Source organism: Camelus ferus, chromosome 36 (genome assembly GCF_009834535.1).
Source record: "Camelus ferus isolate YT-003-E chromosome 36, BCGSAC_Cfer_1.0, whole genome shotgun sequence".
NCBI classification, from domain to species: Eukaryota; Metazoa; Chordata; class Mammalia; order Artiodactyla; family Camelidae; genus Camelus; species Camelus ferus.
Genome location: NC_045731.1, coordinates 21,519,221 through 21,542,135, shown reverse-complemented (window position 1 = coordinate 21,542,135; position 22,915 = coordinate 21,519,221). Strand labels below are relative to the sequence as shown.

Here is a 22,915-nt window from a genome sequence, read left to right as displayed (position 1 = left end):
TACCCACCCTCCTTGTCTGCACTTAAAAATAAATATTGCAATACACAAAATAGCTCTTAAACACCATCATGGGACCTAGTCTCTGTATAGGCAATTGAACACGTATACTATTTCAATAAGAATAAATGCTGTTGGGACATACCTTTCTGAATCTGTTAATGTGCTTAAAAACGATCATAGCTAGTGATAAACACGAGACTTGGATCCAGTACTTCTTAGGGTCTGTTTTGCCATCATGGGAAATTACATTCTACAGAGAAGGCTAATTGGGTCTCTTTGATATTTGGATGGTTTAGCAGATGATCAAGGCTTTCAAAAGCTGACAGTTTTGTATTTTAAACTAACTACAAAGTTATCTTCTAGAAGTTGGAAGTCCTAAGCTTGTGAAGTGCCCAGTAATCCAGGGGGAATATGTCTGTGTCTCTGTGAACGATTGTGTGTGTGATTTCAGGAAGGTAGAAAGAAGTTCCATATAGACTTCTGATATATTTCTCCTCTAGTTTAAGCTGTAGGCATATATTTACACAAATAAATTGATATTCTTTTGTCATTTGGCATATTGGTGGGAATAAGTCGTTCTCATACTTGTTTCAGAAGGGTTGGGGAGCATGAGCTTAGAAAACGGGAGGAGAAAGAGGCAGGGAGGCACTTCACACTTGTGCAGGATATGAGAAACAGTAGCTTTTCTTTTCTCTTTTCTTCTAAAGCAAACTGGCACTGAATCGTAACATACTATTACTCAGAATTGCTTTTCTAATCAGATACAAGTGCCTCAGATTTTTCAAGGCAACATGAATGATGAAATGTGTTTTAGCATTTATCTTTAAAAGTAGTTTTATTTTTCAAGGAAAAGGCTATAGCTTGTTCTTTCTTCCAGCGGTACATGAAGTTCTCATTGATCCAGGTACATGATCTATGTGCTTAGTTTCTTTGGGTTTTTTGTTTTTTTTTAAGTGCTTGTTTCATTGTGGTGTGAATGAATGTTTAAAATTTCTGGATTTTGATCTTTAGAACATGCTGATTTATCAGAACTGTTAAAAACCTGATTGTTCTTTGGTCCTTGTTTGGTGGGGCACCCTATTGATTACTGTTGTCTGTTAAAGAGAGAAATTCTTCCTCTAGCCTGCAGATCATTAAGTGAATGGTTTGCAGTGTGCCTTTAAATTTCATTGAATGCATTGAACATGATTGTCCAGTGAATTTTGAATTGACTCATACTAATGACTTTGCTTTGTTTCTGTGGGTTTTGCTCCTCTCCACAAGAGTTTGAATTCTCTGTTGCATTTTGTATACGTGTTCTTCACAGGGGAAGAAATATTGCATTTTTTTACAGAGGTGGGTTTTCCTAACCCCTCTGAATGTCTTCTGTAATTGATACAACAATAATCTGTTATTGCAGTGCTTAATTATTTCATAAACTATTTTTTGGCCTTAATCAGAAACAATGACAGAGTGATAATTAAAAATGGGAAAACCTTCCTTCCTTTGAAGAATAGAAATCAGGTGGTCAGGCTCACCCATGCTTTGTGCCTGACACACTTACTTTCATGTCATTGTGTAACATGATTCGGAGATGGAGTTTCTTCAGGTTTATAGATTTTTGTTTTAACATATGTGTTGAATTCTTTCTCCAGGCTGATGTATCCTGTTGGGTTTGTTGAAAGTGCAGAAGGGAAACAAATGCTTTTTTTTTGTTTTCCGGAGGCCTGAGTTGCTGATGATAAAGAGTTGAGGGTGGGCTGAGGATCAAAGTGACACTCCCTCTACTCCCAGCTGAAATTGATGAACAATGAAATCAATTAAGTGTATCGGTATTTGACCAATAGAAGTTAGCGAGACCAAACTGGCTAGTTATGCCCAAAGGAAAGTACGGAATTCACCTGCAGAATTAGGTGCTTTACCAAGAAGAAGCAGCTTAGAGCAATCAGAAAAATCAGTCCTATTATGAGATATAAAATGAATATAATATCTTTTATTTCTGAAACTTTTCTACGTTAAGTTGTGTAGAGCTAAAATTAAGTTTCAAGCACCAGGAGTTAAGAGTGTGGGTGGTACTGTGGGATCGTTATTCAGGGATGTGCCTAGACCCTGCTAGAGTGGCTGAAGCTGGCAGGAAAATGCCCAAAGCCAGGATTTGTCACCCTAGGGTGTCCTCAATAATGGTTTCATGTGGGAGCCCATGATTGGGTTAACAAATTTTAACAGACCCCAGCTGCCTGTCAACTTTAAGAAGAAAAAAATATGCTTAGTAACTGCTTTGCAAGCAGGGGCCTGTGTATCCTCACTCCTGTCTCCTTGCCTTAAAAAGCAGAGACAATGCTTTGCTTGCATAGTTGAGGTTTTAGATTGCACTCTGCTCATTGCAAAGCAATGACCCAGGCCCTCAGCTATAAACGCTGGGCTTGTGTGCAGTTAGATAGTCTATTATCCCCAAAACAAGGACCTAGCTGGTCTGGTGGTCTGCTTTGTAATTCACATATCTAAAGAATGTATCTTGTTCCCCTCACCCCATGACTTCCCTAAAGATACACTAAGTCTTTGTACTCATGGTGGATTCTTCAATCTCTGTCTCATCCCTTCTTTCCCCAAGTTCCTGCTTACTATCACACAACTGTTAATGACTTTTTCCTTTGATTATACACAATAAATATGGGAGCATTGGAGAGGCTTGTGGAGTTGGCTCCCTACTCCCTCTCGCTTTCTTGACTTTTTCCACAGAGTATTGAGTAATCATTCCCTGTAGGTAAGACTTATTCCAGCCAGAACCCACAGTTCCAGGTGAGAAGGATGCAGGCTTTATCTCTCCTACCCGAGGGAGAGAGAGTAGAGAATTGAGATCTGCTCCTCCGTGGTCCCTTCCTGCCCCAGGGCCACCCCAGTTCACCTGCAGCCTTCTGGCCTCTGCTCATAGGGCCTCTGTCCCAGGACTTACCGCAGCCTTTTCTTCCCTTGTCAACATTTCCTGTGCCTTTTGGAAGTTGGTCTCTTCTCTGCAATTCAACCCTGGCAGATGTGATGGTGGTCAGCGTGCTGGTGGGCAGTCATTTGGGGACTCCCAGGAGCCATGCTGATTCTCCTGAGTCTCTCAATCGGGGTTACAGAACAGTCGAGCACCGAAGGAAGCCCATTCACGTGAGGTCAACAGAGCATTACATCACTTTCATTTTATTTTTGAATTTTCAGTGGAGAAATTATTTGTAGCAAACTGTTCCAGATTTTCGGCCGCCTGCTTTCCTCACCACCATTTCCTTGTTGGCTCTGGTGCTTGTTTTAAGAACCAGGTTTCTTCTCTGGTCATTTCTAGCAGCTGGGCTTGCCGAATCCTTGATCTGCATTTGAAGCAGAATGCTTCTTCGTGATGTGAAACTGATTTTCCTATTTCTGAATATTTCGTGTACACTCAGCAACTGTTTCAAGTGAAATGCTCTTGTCCAATTTCGGTTAACTCACATTTGCTGATCTCCTGCTTTCATGCTGAGGGCAGTTTCTTCTTCCTGTAATAAAAGTTAGCAATTTGCATTTACTATTTGAAGGTACTGGCCCTAGGTGCTTTTGTCCTTAACAGTTTTAATACAATTCACCCATTAAAATGTACAGCGGTTTTTACTCTATGCCCAGAATTGTGCATCGCAGTCAGTCTTAGAACATTTTCATCCCCCAACAGGAAGCCCCGTATGCACAAGCAGTCATTCCCATCTTCCCCATCCTCCCCCAGCCCCAGTCAGCCACTCTTCTCTCTCTGTGGATTTGCCTGTGCTGGACATTTCATGTAAAATGAGTCATTTCATGTAAATGGAACCGTCTATTGTGACTGACTTCTTTCACACTGAGTAACGTTTTCAATCTTTGTCCACGTTGTGGCCTGTGTCAGTACTCTATGCTTTGCTATTGCTGAATTATATTCTACTGTATGGCTGGGCCCCTCTGTTTACCCATTCATCAGGTGATAGACACTTGTGTTGTTTCTGCTTTTTGGCTGTGATGAGTAATGGCGCCGTGAATATTCCTGTAGGAGTTTTTATGTGGACATTTGTTTTCAGTTCTCTTACGTGTGTGACCAGAGAGCAGAAATGCTGCATCATTCATAAACCAAATGTTCAACTCTCTGAGGACCTGCCAGGCTGTTTTCCAAAGTGGCCACGCAGCGTTACATCCTCACCAGCAACTGCTGCGTGCTCCGCTTCCTCTGTGTCCTCATTAGTGCTTGTTACTCTTTTTTTTATTATAACCTATTGTAGTGAGTGTGAAGCGGTTTCTCTTAGTGGTTTTGATTTGATTTCCTTTAGAGCTAGTGATATTGAACATCGTTTGATTGTGCTTATTGGCCATTTGTATATTTTCCTTGAAAAATACCTTTTCAGATCCTTTATTCACTTTTAATTGAGTTAACATTTTATTGTTGAGTTGTAGGAGATTTTTTTTTTTATTTGAAGATACAAATTCCTAATCAGATAATTGATTTGAATAACTTTTCTCCTGTCTGTTGTTTTTTCACTATCTGGATGGTGTCCTTTGAAGCAAAGTTTTAAATTTTGATGAACTCCAATTTATCTCTGTTTTCTTTGTTCCTTGTGCTTTTGGGGTATTATTTAAAATCTGAGGTATTTTATTTAAAATTTTATATATAAAATAACTTAATTCGTAGGACCGTTCTAGGAGATGGGTGCGGTTGTTGTCCCCAGTCTATGGATAGGAGACTGAGATGCAGAAAATTTCACTGACATATCAGTGTCACAGCTACCCAGTGCTGTGGGAGTTCAGAGCCTCATGTTTGTCCCAAGCATCTGTGATCTTCACCACCATGCTCCACTCCTGCCTGGAATCGTTAATGAAAAAGTCTTTCCTTTTTGATTTCTTGTTAGTTTGTTTTCTCATTGGGGACCTCATCTCCTCATTTTCCTTTGCAGATATCAGTGTAGATTTATTTTAGGTCTCATGTAGGCAGAAGCATTGCTATCAGTTAACTTCTTTATTACTCACTCTCCAGTGATGATTGTTGCTAGTTGACCTAATCAAGTCATGCTTAAGTCTTTCCTTCTCATGACACTAAAAACAGTCATGACTTACAGAATGCTAAAAGCAGAAAGTACTTGATTGATTTTATTTTGCTACCCAATCAAACCAATCAAATAAAAACCCGCTGTTGACACAGATTATAAGCCCTCCAGAATAGGGTCACTGTCTTCCTTGTGTTTCATTTATTTGGTCACAGTGTCTGGATAGTGCCTTGCTGTCCAGCAGTTTTGTGAGGATACGGTGCTCGTGAATCATTGTAAGGACAGAATTTTGACAACAGACTGTGTTGTTCATTTCACAAGGGAAAAGATAATATAGAAATACTGCTCAGATCTATTTTAAAATTAAGCTTGGAATTTTGAGAAGAATTCAAGAAACCATACAAAGATTTTTCACTAATTTTAGATCTATCTTAGACACATTATGGTTACATAGCAGAGTAACTTATCAAGTAGATTTGACAAGAGGAGTGTATTATTGATTTTTTGTTTTAGTTGAAATATTCTATCTGAGATAAAGTAATCAGTGCCTATAAATGAACAAATATGTTTGTATTTCTATGCAACATGGGAGCAGACTTCATATGTTTCTATATAATATATATGACTGTGTGTTTTAATCTGTCTGTCAGTGTTTTTATAGTTTTTCAGCAATGTTGTAACATTAGAATTCTTCTAAGAAAATCACCCCAGATTCTAGTGCAGTTTGTACTGTGTATCCTGTCTTATGCATGGGATTCCACTGTCCCCTCAGTGAGGAATTTCCTCTCCTATTGAGTTAGTAGCAGATTTAAAGGAACTGTGATTTCTAGGCCTTTGCTCTCCATGTGTTTGCAGTTGGCTGTCAATCACAATTTTCCCTTTCTTGAGTTTTCATTGTTCAATTAGAATTTTTGAAAATAACTATTAATATGTTTCACTAGTCTCCCTAGAAACTTGATGTTTTTGTGCTTTTCAGTTTTCAATTTATGAAAATTGTAAATGCACACTTGTTTTTAAGTAGTCCTTTTTCACTAGATATTTGTTTACCTCTTTATAGTTAAAATAATTTTTTTCCCAATGAATGAATCACTGTGCATGTTTTACAAGATACCTTACTTTTTATTTTTCTTATTCTAACAGGTATATTCATTGTAGAGAATTTTGAAAATAAGGATAAACCCAGTAATAACTTAAAAATGGCCTCTAATCTCACCTGGAGATACAGTTGTAAGGTTTGAAATTGAGAATTACAAGTCCTCTCATGTTTTTCTTCTTTTTCAAGTACGTTTTGGTTACTGAGTCCCTCGAATTCCCATATGAATAGTAGCAGCAGCTAGTCAGTTACTGCAGAGGAGCCCGCTGGGATTGTGATCGAGACCACGTTGAGTATACAGATCGCTCTGGGGAGCACTGCCATCCCAAGAGCGCTGTCATCTGATCCAGGAATGTGCGTGGTGTGTCTGTCCAGGTATTTAGGTCTTCTTTAATTTTTTTCAACAATGCGTAGAGTTTACATAGTATTATTTTACTTTTTTTTCTTTTCCTTTATACTGAGGACAAGTGTGCCAGGTACCGGGATCAGAAGTGTATTTGATCCCCGCCAATTGCTGCCACCATGGACACTGTGCTCTTGCTTTGCCCTGTGTAAGATCTTGCACAAAATAAGACCTCAGTAACTCTCTCTTGAATGAATGATTATATGATTGTTGGATGATGCTTGAGAGTCCTTGTGATGATGTCTTTTTCCCAGCCTTTCCCCTCTTCTTAACTATGCCCTTTCTCTTCCTTTCCTCCAGCCTGGTTTTCAGCCTGCCTGTGGTACAGATTTTCCCTGTCTGTAGACTCTTCCTTTCACTGGTACATGATGATGTTACATGGGGGCTGTGGAAACTTGCTAGATGTCAAGGAAGAGCAAATCCATTGCATGCTAGTATTTTTAGACTGTGGTATTCTTTTATCGATTGAAATTAAATGAGGCACACCCCTTAGCTCTCCCATGAGCACTTTTCTCCTTCCTACAGGTGATACTGCTCTGGTTGCTGCCTGTGCCCTTCCCCCAGACTTGGTTTTGGAGTTGAGTAAGTCACCATCAGTGGAGCTCTCTCTTTAAAGATGAAGAGAACATTTGCTCCTTCTCCCTGGTTGGGGACTGGATGAGATGAGGTAACAGATAAAGAATGGAGCCCCATCTCATTCTGACCCCCGCTCTTTCCGTTCCTTTCTCCAGGGGAAAAGAGTACAATTCAAAAATATAAAGATTGTGAGCTAATGAGATAGACAAGACAACCGAACATTTGTTAAATATCCTTTCATGCCGGAAACAAATGTATTATACACACAAAAAGCACACAAAGCACGGTAGTACCGTGATTACAAACGTGGGTCCGAGTTCGAGTCCTGCTCTGGAGTGACCAGTCCTGTGAGATGGAGAACTGGTAGGTCGGCTTAGCCTCTCCCGGACTTGTTTTCTGTCCTGCAGAGATGGGGCTCGCTAGGCGTCCCTCTCCCGTAGAGGTGCTGTGGGGTGTAAATGACGCACGTGGGCAGCCCGAGCACAGCTGCTCGTTCCTCGTAAGGGCAGGATAGCATAGCTTTTGCGGTGACGGCTTTATGACCGTCCCGTGTAGACTCTTAGTGCTCCGAAGGGATGCCTTGTGGTTTGGAGATGGGATTCTCACTTCTGTAAATACCCAAGGATTGTGTTATTGGGCCCTGCTGATTTGAATCTATTCTTTAGAAAGTACATATTGTAGATATATTTTTCAAGCATGCATGCTTTTTTCTTTTATTATTTATAGTTCTACCCTCTCATCTCTTGGTGTGACTTTTCATGGAATCCAGGAAACAGTCCTAAGCCACCTGCCTCTTCACACTTCTCCGTGGTGGTTTTCTTCCCTGACTAGAAGAGGGTTCTGCATAGGAAATTTTCTTTGTTCCCCTTTTCTTGGAGTCTCTCTGTCTGTCTGCCCAACTCTCACCTGTCCATCTGTCCATTTCTCTACCCACTGATTCTTCTGACTTGTTCCAAAAAGCATTTCAGGCAGCTTACAGAAGAACAGATACCAAATAAACAGGTGAGAAAATGGGGCCAAGTTCAGACAGTGAGGCTAGGAGGCGAGCCTGTGTGAGGGTTGCAGGCGTGAGACACACGCCTCTGCCCTGTGACTTATAAGATCGACAGCAAGAGTGTGCCTGAGGCTCCCAGCAGACACAGGGAAACAGGGTTTGTGGGAGATGCTCACTGGCTGTGAAATAAATAAGTGGCTTAGGAGAAGCCCAGCCTTTCCAGCTACTAAGGCTTAGGAGAATATTTTGAGTGTCTTCCAAAATCAGAGTATTGCATCTTTTATTTTTTCAGAGTTCTATGTATAGTTGGTTACATTCTATACCTGGAAATTTCTCCAAAACTGCTTCCCACGTGAGTCCCATGGCTCGGAATGGGGTGGTTCTGCTCATTGACGGGTGTTGGCCAGAAACAGAAAATGACAGCCTCAAAGGAGCCTGGGATTTGTCAGTTATGTTTTGTCAGTGCTGTAGATTTCAGAAAACGCTTTCACCGTTTCTCTCCATCTGAGGCGGCAGCGTGCTCTCTTAGCAGCATCAGGAGCTCAGGGCCACGGGATGGTGGGGGCTGACTGCACTGCCGTCAAGACAGCTAAGGTAGTCACTGCAGGCGTGGTGCTTTCAAGTAGTGCATTTCATGTTCTTTAATAGGTTTCAACAGGTAGTTAATTAACTGAGTTAATTAACATTTAATAAATATGATGCTTTGTTGAAAAGACAGTTATAGGCAGAATATAAGTTGTGAACACTTTGAAAAACGGTTTCATTACTGAAATTTCAGTAGGGAAGATTTAGTTTATCTTATTTATGCCTCTCTTTAAAAGTAACAAAGAAACAAGACAGAAAAAGCAGAGGATGATTTCTGTTCTTCCTCTCGGCTTGCAGGTGCCCTCACCTCCAGTGGCATCCATCCAGACACCAGCACTGACACTGGCCGTGCTCAGAACTGCCTCAGCCCTGAAGACACAACTGACAAATAGAAGGGGGCCTACGCCCTGTTACAGCAGGTGCTCTCACTTTGTGGGTCCTTATGTAACTGCGCTGGTGTTAATCAGGATCGCCCGTTCTACACTTGTGTGACGCTGCTGCCGTGTCTCCTAGTTATTTCTGTAAGTACTCGTGTATTTTTTTCAATGTGTGGTACTAGACATCTAAAAATGCTTTTTTCAGATGAAAAATAATGTGTATTTAATATAATAAGTCTGAAAAAAGGGGACAAAAGGGTCTATCCTGGTCCCACTACTCAGAGATAATAATTAACACTTTAACATCTATTTTCTGTTCTTTTCATCAGTGTGTATCTACTCTGTCATAAAAACCAGCGAGCACTCTGTGCCTGTTTACTGTGTGGAGACCTCCATTTTCCATTCGGCTTATTACACGTTTTTCTACAGTATTCTATCTCCCCTGGCATGATTTTTAATGACCAGTATAGCATTCTGTCTTGTGGAGGCATCGTCCATTTTACTTCGGACTTAAATAAACTTTTAAATTCCAAGTATATTTAACTGAAATACTGAAAAGAGAACTGTGGTGGTACCGAAAGGCCCCTACATCCCTTCCCCTTTTTTTCCTGAGAGTAAAAACTGCTGACAATGTGGTGTATATATTTCATGACCTTTATGCCTGTCATATATATATACACATACATACATACATGTATATGAGAAATCTATGTATATGTGTGTGTATATATGCTTTATTGAAAAATAAGGCCATACTATATGTTTTGTGCAGCTCGGTTTATTCACTGAGGTGTATATCATAGACGTCCTCCCACTCCAGACTCACCCGGTCCTTTCAGATAGAGTAGAGGGGTCTCCTGATGTGCAGTAGATTTGGTCTCTTGTGTAAGGACACCTTTGGTGGGAGAGTACTGTGGACAAGGCCTTGGACCACGCCAAAACGCCTGCCCCTTAGTGCCCACAGCTCGCCTTGATTTACCGCATCATTGTCTTGATGGTGGATACTTAAGTTTTCTCCATTTTCCACTGTCAGAAAGGGTGTTTGACTGGCGTCCTTCTTGTACAAACATTCCTGTGATCTTGTATGAGTATTCCTTTAGTTAAGGTTTCTGGAAATTTAGTCCCTGGATGTGACAATTACATACATCACAGGCTCCTTTCAAGTGACTCTAGAAATTCCTTCTCCTGTGGGGAATGAAAAGATGTAGAATAACTTATGTAACCAATTCTCTATCGCTGGATATGATTTCACTTCAGCTTTTCTTCCCACCATTGTAAAAAGTGCTGTGTAAATGCTCTGATGAGTACATCTTTTTGAACTGATTTTTTTTCTAAGTGAAACGATTCCTAAAAGTGGAGTTCAGTCTGTGTGTACACACGTTTTTCAGAGTTTACATATCCATTGACATGTCGTCCTCCAAAAAGATCGCTAACAGTTTGTTCTCTCAAAGATGGACACTAGCTAGAATATCTTTTAAAAACATTTGCCAATATGATGAGCAAAAGTGCTTTTTCATTGTTTTAGTTTGCACTTGATGACCAGTGAGGTATTGAGCATTTTTCACTCATTAGCCATCTGACTTTTAAAAGTGAATGATCCCTTTTGTCCTTTGCACACATTTAAGTGAGGGAGCTTCTTGTTGCTTTGTGACAGCTCTTTGTATGTTATGAACATTAACCCCTTGTCTTCATTAACATGTATCACAGAGCTTTTTCTTGTCATTTCTTGCCTTTCATTTTGTTCAGTAGGTTTATTTTTGTTGTGGCCGAAAATAATCTTAAGACAGTAAATGTCTTCTTTTTGGGTTTTATCCTTGATAGTATTCTTAGAAATACTTTCTTATAATGGTATATATCTCCTCTGTAGGATTTTTTAATCTCTATGATGGAGATGATAATACTACTTGTTATAGTGAGGAGAAGTTGAATTACTATGAGCAAAGAGTTGTATTTGCTGTTATTAGTACTTTCTAATATTTACATCACTATCTGTAATTTTTCTTGTGGTCATTATGACTGGAATAGAATTTGTTTTTTCCAGGTGATTCTCTGATTGTCCCAAGACAATTATTGAATTCATACTTTGCTCTTTGATTTGAAATCCCACCTGTACAAAATATTTATGTACACTAGAGTCTCTTTTTGAGCTCATGGTTTATTTCTGTCAGTCTTACTTTCTTACTCCAGTGCTATATCTTACATATTGTAAAAATTTATTTAATATCTGACAGTGCGATTTTTTTTATTCTTTTTTCCATCCCCAATTTTCTTGTCTAGTATTATGACTTTATTATTCCTGAAGAGTTCCAAAATATTTTGTTCAAGTTAAAAAAAAAACAGATAAGAGCTGTCATGGGATTTTTTAGTAAGTTTTGAATTATCTTTAGGAGAACGTTCATCTTTACAAAACTGCTTTCCTCCATACAATATGTTGATGTCTCTGCATTCACACTTCTTACTTTACCCCTCAGTACAGTCCTGTGTTTCTCCATGTACAACATGGGCATTGTTTTTGAGTTTATTCCAGATTATTGTTGATGTTTTTGTTAATTTTGTAAGTGAGAATTTTTTGCTATTATATTTTTTAACTGTTAAAACTGACACCTAGGAAGGCAGATTCAATTTGTAAATACTCACTTTGTAACTTGTCATTTAAAATTGTAAGTATTAAGTACTTGTTACAGAATACTTTCTTTTCTGTTTTTAAAAATTTGTTTCCAAGATTCTCAAAATGGTCATAGCTAAGTAGTATAGGTGGGGAGACAGATGGAGAGAGGTAGTGTGGCTCATGTACAAACTGTGAGCACTTTCATGGCTGCCTTTATGCTGGAAAAGCCACTGAAGAGCCCAGGTAAGACAGGGGTGGCTTTGTACGCACTTGAAAGCCAGCTTTCCTGCCTGTATGGAGAAGCCTGGTGAGTGAGGCAGGTATATGATCAAGGTCGAATGGAGGTTATTGGCTGCACAGAGCACTGTGTCTGTGAGAACAGGAGACCATCGCCATGGGAAATGCTTGGTGCCAGGAACAATGCAGGGAGCTGGGAAGCCTGTCTGTTAAGGATTTTCCAGCCCTGGGAGTGGGAAGATCAGACTCTCCATTCAGATCTGAGTTTGAATTCATCCTCTTTAGTTTACTGGTCCTCTGACTTTTCTCAAGTTATACATCCTCTTTGAACTCCTGTTTTCTTGTCTCTCAAAACAGGAGAATTACGGCCTGCTGCTAGAGTGTTTGATCAGGGTAAATAATTTGTGTCTATAAGATGCCATGTACAGTCACAATCTCAGTGAGAAATGGGCTGTCGCCTCTTCTTCTGCAACTCAGTGCTTGACGAGACATGGGGGAAAGCCAGTCCCTAATTTGTGTGTGATGCAAGTAGGAACAAAATTAAAGTCTTGCCTTTCCCTAGTAGTATTCTTACTCCTTTGCTTCATTTACTTCTTTCCTCCTTTCCTTTCCCCTTTCCCCTCCTCCATCAAAAGATCCTGGGACTCTCTCAGAACACTAGATTCAAGTTACTTTAAAGGTTGGCTCATCCTCATGAAATGACAGTAACATAAAAAAAATCTGTACACATCCCAGAATGCATTGTATTTGATTTACACACACACACGCGTGCACACAAACACACACACAATCAGGCTACCTCCCACTTGCAGAGGGAGAAGGAACACTTTTTCTGAGTTTTCATTCACTGAGCGTGAGAACAAAGTCTCTTACGCAGACTTTCACCAGCCTTCGTGCATGGTGTTTTTAATTGGATTTCTGCTTTTTGGCCATAGATATAGTATCCTAATAGAAGAGAGAAAGTGAAGACATAGACATTCTGCTGAGATATTGGTGTCATCATATTTGAGTTGGAAAGGGCTTAAGACAGCATAGAGTCATAACTTTTTATGGGTGAGAATCCATGATGGTGTAACTTGGACAAGAACCTGGGTCTTCTGCCATCTTGTCCATGTGGGTGAAGAGGCAACTGGGTGGGGGATGGCAGGGATCTTTCTTGCTTGAGTTCCATGGTCTTGCTAGTTTTCATTGCTCAGCTGCCTTTAGTTTATGTCCATGAGGCCTCTCATGGGAAGGTCACTCTGTCCTGATAGATTGTTTCTTATCAGCAAAAAGCTCTGGACCCACTCATATTTCCCAGAGTTTTCTGCTGACCTGCTGACACTTTATATAAATGAGACCTAAGAAACTACTGAATATAAAATCCTTATTGTTATCATTTGCCCTCGAGTTCCATAGGAATGGGGTGCTGTCTCAGGCTGTCTAAGGCTAGATCTGAACAAAGATAGGGTGATAGGCTTGTGCTGCTGGACCATCACAAGTCGGAATGGGATTTCCACCTTAGTTTTTAGAATCAGGCAGATGAGTTCAAATCTTGCCTTTACCAGTAATTATCTTTGTGACTTGGGGGAGAAACTGTACTTTTTTGTGTCCAATTTTCTTTGTTTGTAAATAAGTTCAGTATTTATTTTAAGGTTTCTGTTTTAGAATTGAATGAGCTAATTCCCTCATTTATACCTAAAATAGTGATCGCGTGGTTCTATGCTGGTGCTTGGAGGTTGATTACTATGGGACTCGGCAGTGAGAATGGGGGTGGTGGACCCCTGGATAATAGAGCTTATATTCCAGGATATGCTTGTAAAAGACTGGATGTGCAGTGGATTTTTAGTAAATATCCACTCCTTTCCTACTCTGCTTTGATTGTGTATATATCTTTATACTAATATATGAACAATTTTTATTGCAATTTAAATATCTTTGTAGTATTTACAATATGTAGCTATAAAAAATACGTGAAATAAAATGATTTGACTTTTATTTTCTTTTCAATAAGCAAAACAAAATAAAATAGAAAAGAACAAAGTTTTGAAGGAGTAGAAATAATTTTATTTCCATGGAATCAATTCCGATATAATAGGTTTTTTGGTCGTGTTGTTAAACAGCATATAAAATTGATTGGTTGTGACATACTGGAAATGAGGAAACAGTGGAGACATACTACCTCTAATGCAGTCATTTATTTACCAAGTCCAAACTCGTTCTGCTTGCTGCATGACAGGCCAATAAATCGGGAGATGAGCTTTTGGAGTAAGGAATAGTGACTTTATTTGAAAAGCTGGCAGACTCAGAAGATGGCATACTGATATCCAGGAGAACTCTCTTCCCCAAGTCAGAATTCAGTCTCCTTTTATACTAAAAAGTGGTGGGGGTGTGGTTGGTTGTTGCAAACTTCTTGCTGTACGAATTGATTTCCTTGGAATCCTTTGTTCTTGCAGCTGTCCATGTGGGTCAAATCATGGCGCCCCTGTAAAACCTCAAAAAAACAAAGTTTATTCTTTATTTTGCAACTTGCCATCTCTACATAAGTGTAGAAGAGCTAACATCCTTAAAGATCAGAGCCCGCAGAATAGGCCCTCCTGGATATTTCAGGCTAAAGGCAACTTTCTTTTACAAAAGGTGCAGAGATAACAAGTCTTAGCCTAGAAAACAGGGTACAGGTTTAAAGCCAAACGAACACATCTAACATGGAGTCAAATTTGTTCTTTTCTATTACAATTTCTTTTTCCACCTCATAGATAATTTTAGTAAGAAACATGAGCAATTTTTTTACTTTTGCTTCTTAATAACGGATAAGTGGCCCAACTACAGTTTTGTGAACAGGGATGCTGTGCGGGCATAGGGGTCACAGCAAACTTCTTGTTGGGGGTGGTCGACCCTGCAACATGTCTGATGCCCTGTGAGTGTTGGTGAGGAGTCCCCCTAACCAGGGGCTCTCTTCAGGAACCACCATGTGGGCATTGACCTCTGGAGACTTCTTTTTCAGCTGTAGGAAATTTTTTTAGATGCTGTGATGAAAAAATCACTCCAGCTGGGGATAATCAGGGAATAAAGGAAGGGGAAAAGGGCTTGGAGTAGTGTAGAAGAGAAGGACAGAAGATCAGGGAGCCTGGGGGCTTGGGGGCAGGGGCCTCGGGAGAGAGAGTAGCAGAGGTGGGGAGGGGCCCGGCTCCAGAACCAGCTCCTGCACCTTTCCCTGCACCCAAGCCTCACAGCTTTTAATTGGGCCCAAGACTCTTTCCTGTCTGGATGTCACCCTGGGCAGAACGTTGAGAATCGAAGGTAAGGGGTGGGCAGCACTCACCTAGGGGGTCACTGAGGACTTTGGTCAAGTCCACAGTGCCTTTTCTAGTCATGTGTCTTCACCTGTTCTTTATCTCAGGATCTGAGAAGCAGGAGCAAGGAACTCAGGGAGAGATCCAGGAAGACATCTGACTCTGTTAAGAGACGACAGTCACAGCGACACGGGGAGCGAGGACACTTGCAGCAAAGTAAAATGACTTCACAACTATTGCATCAGAGCTGCAGGTGTGAGAGAGCCTAAGCCTGTCTCAGAGTGCAGGGGACAAGAGGAAAGGAATGGTAAAATTAACACTGACAATTGAAATTTTGTTAAATAGCCTGCTAATATTAATTGTATCAAATGAATGTATGCAGGTGTATTTCTATGATCATTTATAGGTACACACAACCCCACCAGCCCCTCTTTCTCCCATCGGGGATGGGCTTTCTCAAGCACAGTGCCCCTCCTGGTTGAGTGGGCCACGCTGCGGGTCCTCGCCTGGGGCCAGGCTGCTGCAGGGACACTGAGTCCCCGAGGCACGGCCTGGGAGACATGACAGGAACATCTCTGCTCATAACTGAGAGCCTCCGTTTCCCCCTGCAGTGTAAGAATGCCGGTGACTCAGTTAGAAGCATGCATCCAACCCGTCCTTCCGTGTCATCACCATCTAGAATCGGTGCCTGAATCTTCTGAATTTCTCCAGAATGTGGTTTAAAATCACCTTCGACAATTGAGTGTGTGTCCTCTTACAAGTGGAGGAATTGCTGCCGTTTCCCTGGAACTTACTCACCACTAGTCCATCTGATTTTTCTGTGCTAGGATTCAGTATGGCATGCTAAAAATTCTGCAGTCAGATCTTGAAACACTGATGAAGAGGATTATTTATTTTATTTCTTTATATGATAGTGTTTTACTTTCAAAATTCAGAGTTTTCGGTTCTTTCAAAAATTTTTTGGGGGGTTGGAGAAACAACTTTGCTCTTACCATCTCTGTGACCTGTTGCTTTGTGCCTCTCACCTGTCTTCTGTCACTTGTGAGGTGGTTCCATTTGTGACCCTGTCAGGGTTGTTCATGTTATAAAACATATAGTCTGTTAAAGTACAGTCCCTTTTACTCCGAAGACATTCCACAAATACTCCTTAAATCTGGGTGTGGTTTTAAGAAGACAGAATCATTAGAACATGTACTTGCAGGTTGCTAGTGCAAAATCCCCAAATCAATAGTCTAGCTCAACATCTAAAATCTTTCTAATCTACCTTGGATTTGTATGGATAAGTGAAGCAGTTTGCTAAGAACTCAAGACCAGGGTTAGAATACAGGCTGGTGTAGCTCAGCAGGTCCTCCCAAGCTGATGCTCTGCCAGAGGGAGGGGCCGAGGGGAGAGGGCGTGTCCTGCCCTCCCTGAGCTGACAATTTGATGGCAAAGATCTTTATCAGGTGAAGAACTGGGAGTTTCTTCTAAGAAGAGTGGGTTTGAAAAGAGTCCTAAAACCGCGGGAGTGACACAATCCCTTTTGTCTCAAGTACGTGAGAGCGGCTGTGGGGACACTTGGGAGACTCGTGAGTCCAGGTGTGCAGTGTTGGTGGCTTCCACTTGAGCGGTGGGACGGTCAGTGGGTAAAAGCGAACAGATTGAAGGCATGTTTAGATGGTAAAAATGAAAGGATGAATGCTGTCTGTGAAGGTAGGATGGAGGAAGGCCCAGGTTTCTGGGTGGATTAATGAGGTAAGTGATGGTCCTGCTGTGCTCTGAGGAGGGAAAGCTGCAGAGGGAGCTCTGGGGGAAAACTGATGAGTTCAGCTGTGGGTGAAGTGAAAGGCTGTTAGATGTGTGGACTGGGAGATCTGGTGAGAGCAGGTACTGAGTAGGAGGAGGGGAGAGAGACCTTCAAATCATTTTGTCTTGTGAACATACAAATAAGTATGAGTAATGACACACAACACCTCTATATTCTGGATTAAAACCCAGTAACATTTTGCTATATTGACTGCAGAGGTTCTTAATTTTTTTAATAGAAATAAAATAAATAGAAACAAAATAGTGGAGTTAATGAACATCTTAGAGTTGATGTGTGTCCTTGTATGTATTTTGATACCTCATCTGTTTATAACCATAATCTACAAAAAGTTAGCTTGTTTAGCATAAGAGTTAAACAGAGGGACGTGAAACACACTGTTGGGGGTTGAGGCTGATCACCTTGGGCAAACTATGTCGCCTCTCTGTCCCTTAGTTGCTTCTTCTGTGACTGCCTCCAGGCCCCTCATCACAGCTGATTTCCTAGACTAGATGTTGGGAGGGAGGCTGCTGAAGGGGCTAAGAAGTGGTAACTGCTTGGGATACTGAAGAGAGAGACAAAAACAGATTAAAGCCGAGAAACTGAGTACAAATACCCTCAAAAAAGGAAAAAAAAATCACACAGTGTTTTGAGCCACTTAGCGTAAGGGAAACAAAATCACGTGGACCCAATTTTCTTGAGCATATGAGTATAGTGGGTGGAAGGGTGTCATCAGAAAAGTGTTGAGAAAAGGCCTTTTGGTTTCCCTTGACGTTTGCAGTAAGGATGGGAGCAGAAGCGAAAACCCCCTGTTCACTGTGGAAGGTGCTCTTTTTTGCAAAACTGACCAAAGGTTGGAGACAAGTCATCAGCGGTGCTGGCAAATGAAGAGACTTCTGGATTGGGTGGGGCACTTGCTGTGACTTCCAGGTGGCCTGCTGGCTGGGGGCTGTGAGGCGGGCAGTAGGTTTGCAGGGTGACCCGGGCATAATTCCTGGCTCTGAGGCTGCTGGTCTGACTAGCAGACCTGAGCACCCGCAGACCTAATGGGGCAGCTCGGGATGTGGCCTGGGACACCTGCCTTCTGAGGGCAAGAAGAGGGCTCCCCTGAGGGGGTGTCCCTGCGGAGAGTGGAAAAGTCCTCCTGCAGGGGAAGAAGTGCCTCTGAGCAGGGGGCTGGATGCACAGGCAAGACCAGCCTGAGCACGGAGGTTTTGGGAAGCCGGAAGTCATACAGTGGCCCGAGCAGCCTTGTTCCTGAGAGACTGGAGGGAAAAGATGCTGAAAAGGCAGGCTAGGGTCAGACCCTGTGGTGGGTTATGAGTGACAGGAAAGGACTGGTCAGGCAGGCACGAGAGAACCCTGTGGGCGTCCCAGCTGGGGCGTCACGCCGGAGGGAGGAGCAGAGTTATAGACTTTGCCACTTATTAGCTGTGTGACTTTGAGCAAGATCACCCCACCTCTCTATATATATCTTCATCTGTAAAGTGACACAGTGACAAGCTCGTGTCATCAGAAGGCTTAGTTTAGCTCTGATCCTCTGTGTCCAGTCCTGTCAGTGCTGCCCTGCAAGGTTCTGCAGCGGCTGCTCTTACCCTGAGATGGGAGGGCGTAGAGGGACATTGTAGCGCCCGAGGGCAGGAAGGGGTTGCTTTAAAAGCAGACATGTAGCCGCCTGCAGCTGCAGGCCTGCAGGCAGTTTGGTTGATGGTCCTGGAGAGGACTTTGGAGGCCATAGCATCATCTTAAAACTTGTTTTCCCTTGGGGACCGGATTTGCCTTTGCAGATTAATGTTGAAGATTTGGGCTTCTGGCAAAGCTGTTTTCAGAGATGAGTATATACATAACATATAGTATAAAATAAAATGCTTTTATTTAATCTGTGGGACTTTGTAGCTGTTTGGAGCAGTTCTGTTGGCCTGGTCTCCACGGAGGACACTAGGGGTCAGCAGAGCGTGCGGGAGGGCAGGCCAACCGCTGTGCTTCTGCGGGGGGTTCTCCCCAGCATGGAGCTCTGTTAAGTTGAATCTTCTCTGAGTTTGGTTGCCAAGCGTGCAGACAGCAAATTAATGAGTTCTGGTGGGATTGTATAATGACAGGAAGAAAGAGGAAACCGTAGTTTTTCGGGACTAGAACATGCTTTTGGTTCCTGATTCAGTGTGTTCCATTACAGAATTGATGAGTTGTGTCTATTCTGGGACTTCATTGAAATAATCGTTCAGCCTAAAATTTAAGAGTTATGTTTTATTTGGCGGGAGGGCTCGAGCCTGGATGACAGCCTCTCAGATCTCTGAGGGACTGCTCCCAAGAGGTAGGGGAGGAGCTTGGATAAATAGGAGCTTTACAACAAAGACCAGGTACTTGGAACAATAAAAGATTGCTTGTTATCTAAAGAAAGCCAGATATCTCAAGTTCAAGTATTTAGTGCTTTTCTATGTATGGGATGAAGCAAACATATGGGTTATTGAATTCATTCCTTTGGCAAGCACCTAGCTATCTAGGGACAGTATCCTGTCCTTTCTTATTCTGAGTCTGCTCAGAGGGCACCACTGTGAGTGGCTGAAAGGCTGGGTTTCAGGCATATCCTCGCTGGGGTGTGGCAGCAGCTGCTGAGGGCTTGGTCTCAGCATTCTTTGTTTACTGACATGGTTGCAGTATTTTCACTCACATTGTAGTATTTTCATTCACAGTGCTCCCCCTTGGTCCTAAATTCGACCTATATTTTGAGAGACATTTCATGACCAATTTTGTCCCACGGTGCTAGGATGGCTCATTCCTATTTCAGGTGAAGAATTTTCTGAGCTGCCATTCAAGGTGTTAGGTTTTTTATCAGGGCCTGTTGATACTAAAAGTTTTCTGGATCGCCTGTCTTACTAGTCTATTATGATCCAGGAAATGTTTGCCCTTCGTTGCTCATTCCCATACCTAGAATCACACTATTACATTTATTTTATGCAGGGTTAAAAATTTTATCTATTTCTTCAGGATGTTTAGCCATCATCAATCTTGTAGGCCTAGTTACACGTTGGGAAATGTAACAGACAACAATTTAATAAAATAGAGATCATATAACTAATATAGCTAGTAACGTTTTAAAGTCACGAGTAAGAATTTAATAGTAGAGAAGTTGTATATTTGGGTTAAAATTTTGCTTGTATTTCTGATTGAGTTTGAGTGATCTTATGAGAAAGTTCATATTTATGGTCAGGCTCCGAGCAGGTATTAATTGGCCAGGTGAGTTCTCCCACGTTGTAAGATCAACAGTGGCCTAAACAGAACTATAAATTATTTTTAGAATAACGTTTCTGAGGGCTATCTAGTTAGAGCCTTGGAGTAGGGAAACCCACCAAGGTAACACAGAAGTACTAGACATAGGTAATTTACCATAAACTTAACAATTGGAGTAGTTCATAATCAAAGGTAGGAGAAATTGTCAAAGTAATTGGTATACAAGCCTGGTCCGTTGTCTTGGGTCAGCTGTCGAGCTCAGATGTCGTCTTCTTCTCATCCTGGCCTGGTAGCTTTTTCACCATTTTGGCATTGTTTTCAGGTGAGCAAGTGCTCTATAGGCCAGTGCACTGAAGGGGCTGTTTCTGATAGGAAATGAATCCGAAATTCCGTTTCCTTCAGCTTTTGTGTGTATGGTCTAGTTAAGAGTACTTGATAAAAGGTCTTTCCATTCAGGTTGGAGACAGTTCTTTAAGTCATGCATGTTCCAGTATGTATAATCCCCTGGCTTAGGTCATGGAGCATTGGAAATTTACACAAGGATAGATTACTGAGCTTCGGAAACAAACCTAGAGTATCCTTTTCATAATTAAATTAAACTGTACAGCAATATGACATAAAAGCAAGGAATGATCTGGGAAGTGTCTTAGTAAATATAGACCTCAATTAACAAAACTAGAACTTAATATCCAGTAAAATATAATATTTTTTCTCTCTAAAATTACCCTCATTTTTCTCAAATAAGCCAAATCAAGATTAATTTCTTTACAAGTCAAGTCTGATTATTTGATCATATAGGCTTTTTTAAATTGGCTGTGTTGGAACTTTTAATAAGGAGTCTCAGGGTAGAATGTTAATAAGATTTGCTAAGGCCTGGAAAGCCCCGTCAATGGCTTGTCATGGATTTCTGCCTTACAGATTTAGGTAAATTCTTTTCTCTTTAAAATCCTTAAAATACCTTGAGATTCCTATATCTGTTAGGAGATGATCTTCCTCATTTGTCTGATAGAGCCACTGGGGACCTAAGAGTTTTTAGTCTATTGAGGGATCAGATAGAGAGAAAAGATAACTGTTCCAAGTCTGATTACATAGGTATAATTTATCAAATTGCTGTGAATCATAGCTAGCTTAAAGAGAAGAGATTCTTTATGTCTGGGAAACAGGTTAAAAGCCAGTAGTATTTTAAACAAAATCAAAAATTATAACCATATTCACCAGTTTACTCAGTCCCATGTAACTAATTCTTTTAATCACAGTTTTCATTGGAAATTTAAAATTTCTTACCCAGTTTAGTTCACTGCTATAGTTTGAAATTTATTAGAAATCAGTAAATCTCCTTGAAGAGCAAGCATTTTGCAAAACCATCAGAAGACAACCATTAACTGTCTATAAATGACAAAAGATTTAAAATCATGGTTAAACACCGTTACACTATAATCGATAAAGAAACCTGGTCACTATACCCAGAATTATCACTGGTAACATTTCAGATATACCAGAATTTTAGGGAGTCCATATAATTTCTACAATATCTATATTAATAATATTTTCTCATACAATATAACCTTAGAAGATTTATTATTCATTTGACAATATCATGTTATTTAACATGCCAATTGAAACTTACTGTTTTAAAATCTCTCTTTGGGATGTTTCAGGGGCCATCTGTAACTTCCCAAACTTAACTGGAGATTAAAAGAACTTTAATTAGAAATTGATATCTGGGGATCTTTTTAAAAGATTTCAGAACACTTGGTCAGATAAACATATAGGTCACTGTAAAGCAGTACTTATTCATTAACAAGAAAATACGTCAAAGGTAAAGGCAGAACAGATCAGTTAAGTGGTATAAGAAGGTTTACAATCTGTTGCTGAAGGTGGATTAACATTTCAAAAAACATGTTTCCTCTTAACAGCGAGAAAACCAAATCTAGTCTTGTACCAACTTACTTCTAAGATTCATTTACTTTGCCCAAGTTGATTCTAAATTTAGCCAATTCCGACAACGTACGAAACTCTTTCCTTAGGGTACCTCTTCCACAAGCCTTCCACAGCTTTCTATTCTCATATTAGTGTGTCCCTTATTTTCTCTTCCATTCAGAAATAACCAGCTTCAGGACAAAGTCACTATTTTTCATTAACAAAATATAATTCCATTCTTATATCTTCCTTTACACATTTATCTTACTTTCCTAGGATACTGAGATCATTCCCTTAAAAATAGAGTCTATTTCAGGGTGGCACCAACCATTTATTAATATATCTAAACACCTTTAGTTTCTCTGTAAGAGTAAGTTAAATGTTAAGTAATTCATATTTCAATCTTATTTTATCTGAAAATGGCATAGCTATTAAATAAAATCCTATCATTTAACTTAATTTAGCACAACTCTAGAATTTAAAGATACCAAACATTTAGAGATTATGTTAAGCATACATTTTAAAAATATATTTTAAAAATTTACCCAAAGCTCTCATCTCATTTGCATTTAATTTACTTAAAATTTTACCACACCACATTACTGTTATTTTTTTCTTGACAAATCTTCACCAGATATAACAGAATCTTATTTGACTTTCATTAAACCTAGGTACAGTAAAGGTATTATACTTAATATTGATGACTTTAAAGATGTCTATATTAATTAGAACATACTTAAACTAAACAATATCAAATATTATCTTAATATTGAATTTTTCCAGTTCACGTGATGCTGAAAGTCAATTTGTTCAGTTTTTATTTTAAAAATACTTAATTTGTA

At 40.4% G+C, this 22,915-nt stretch overlaps 3 pseudogenes; 2 read left to right on the top strand and 1 right to left on the bottom strand.

The window, feature by feature from the left end:
- LOC116661733 overlaps positions 1–22,915 on the top strand; it is a 708,679-nt pseudogene that overhangs the window by 49,996 nt on the left and 635,768 nt on the right.
- The window catches only part of LOC116661731, a 322,303-nt pseudogene that overhangs the window by 128,681 nt on the left and 170,707 nt on the right, over positions 1–22,915 (bottom strand).
- LOC106730929 overlaps positions 1–22,915 on the top strand; it is a 91,530-nt pseudogene that overhangs the window by 49,946 nt on the left and 18,669 nt on the right.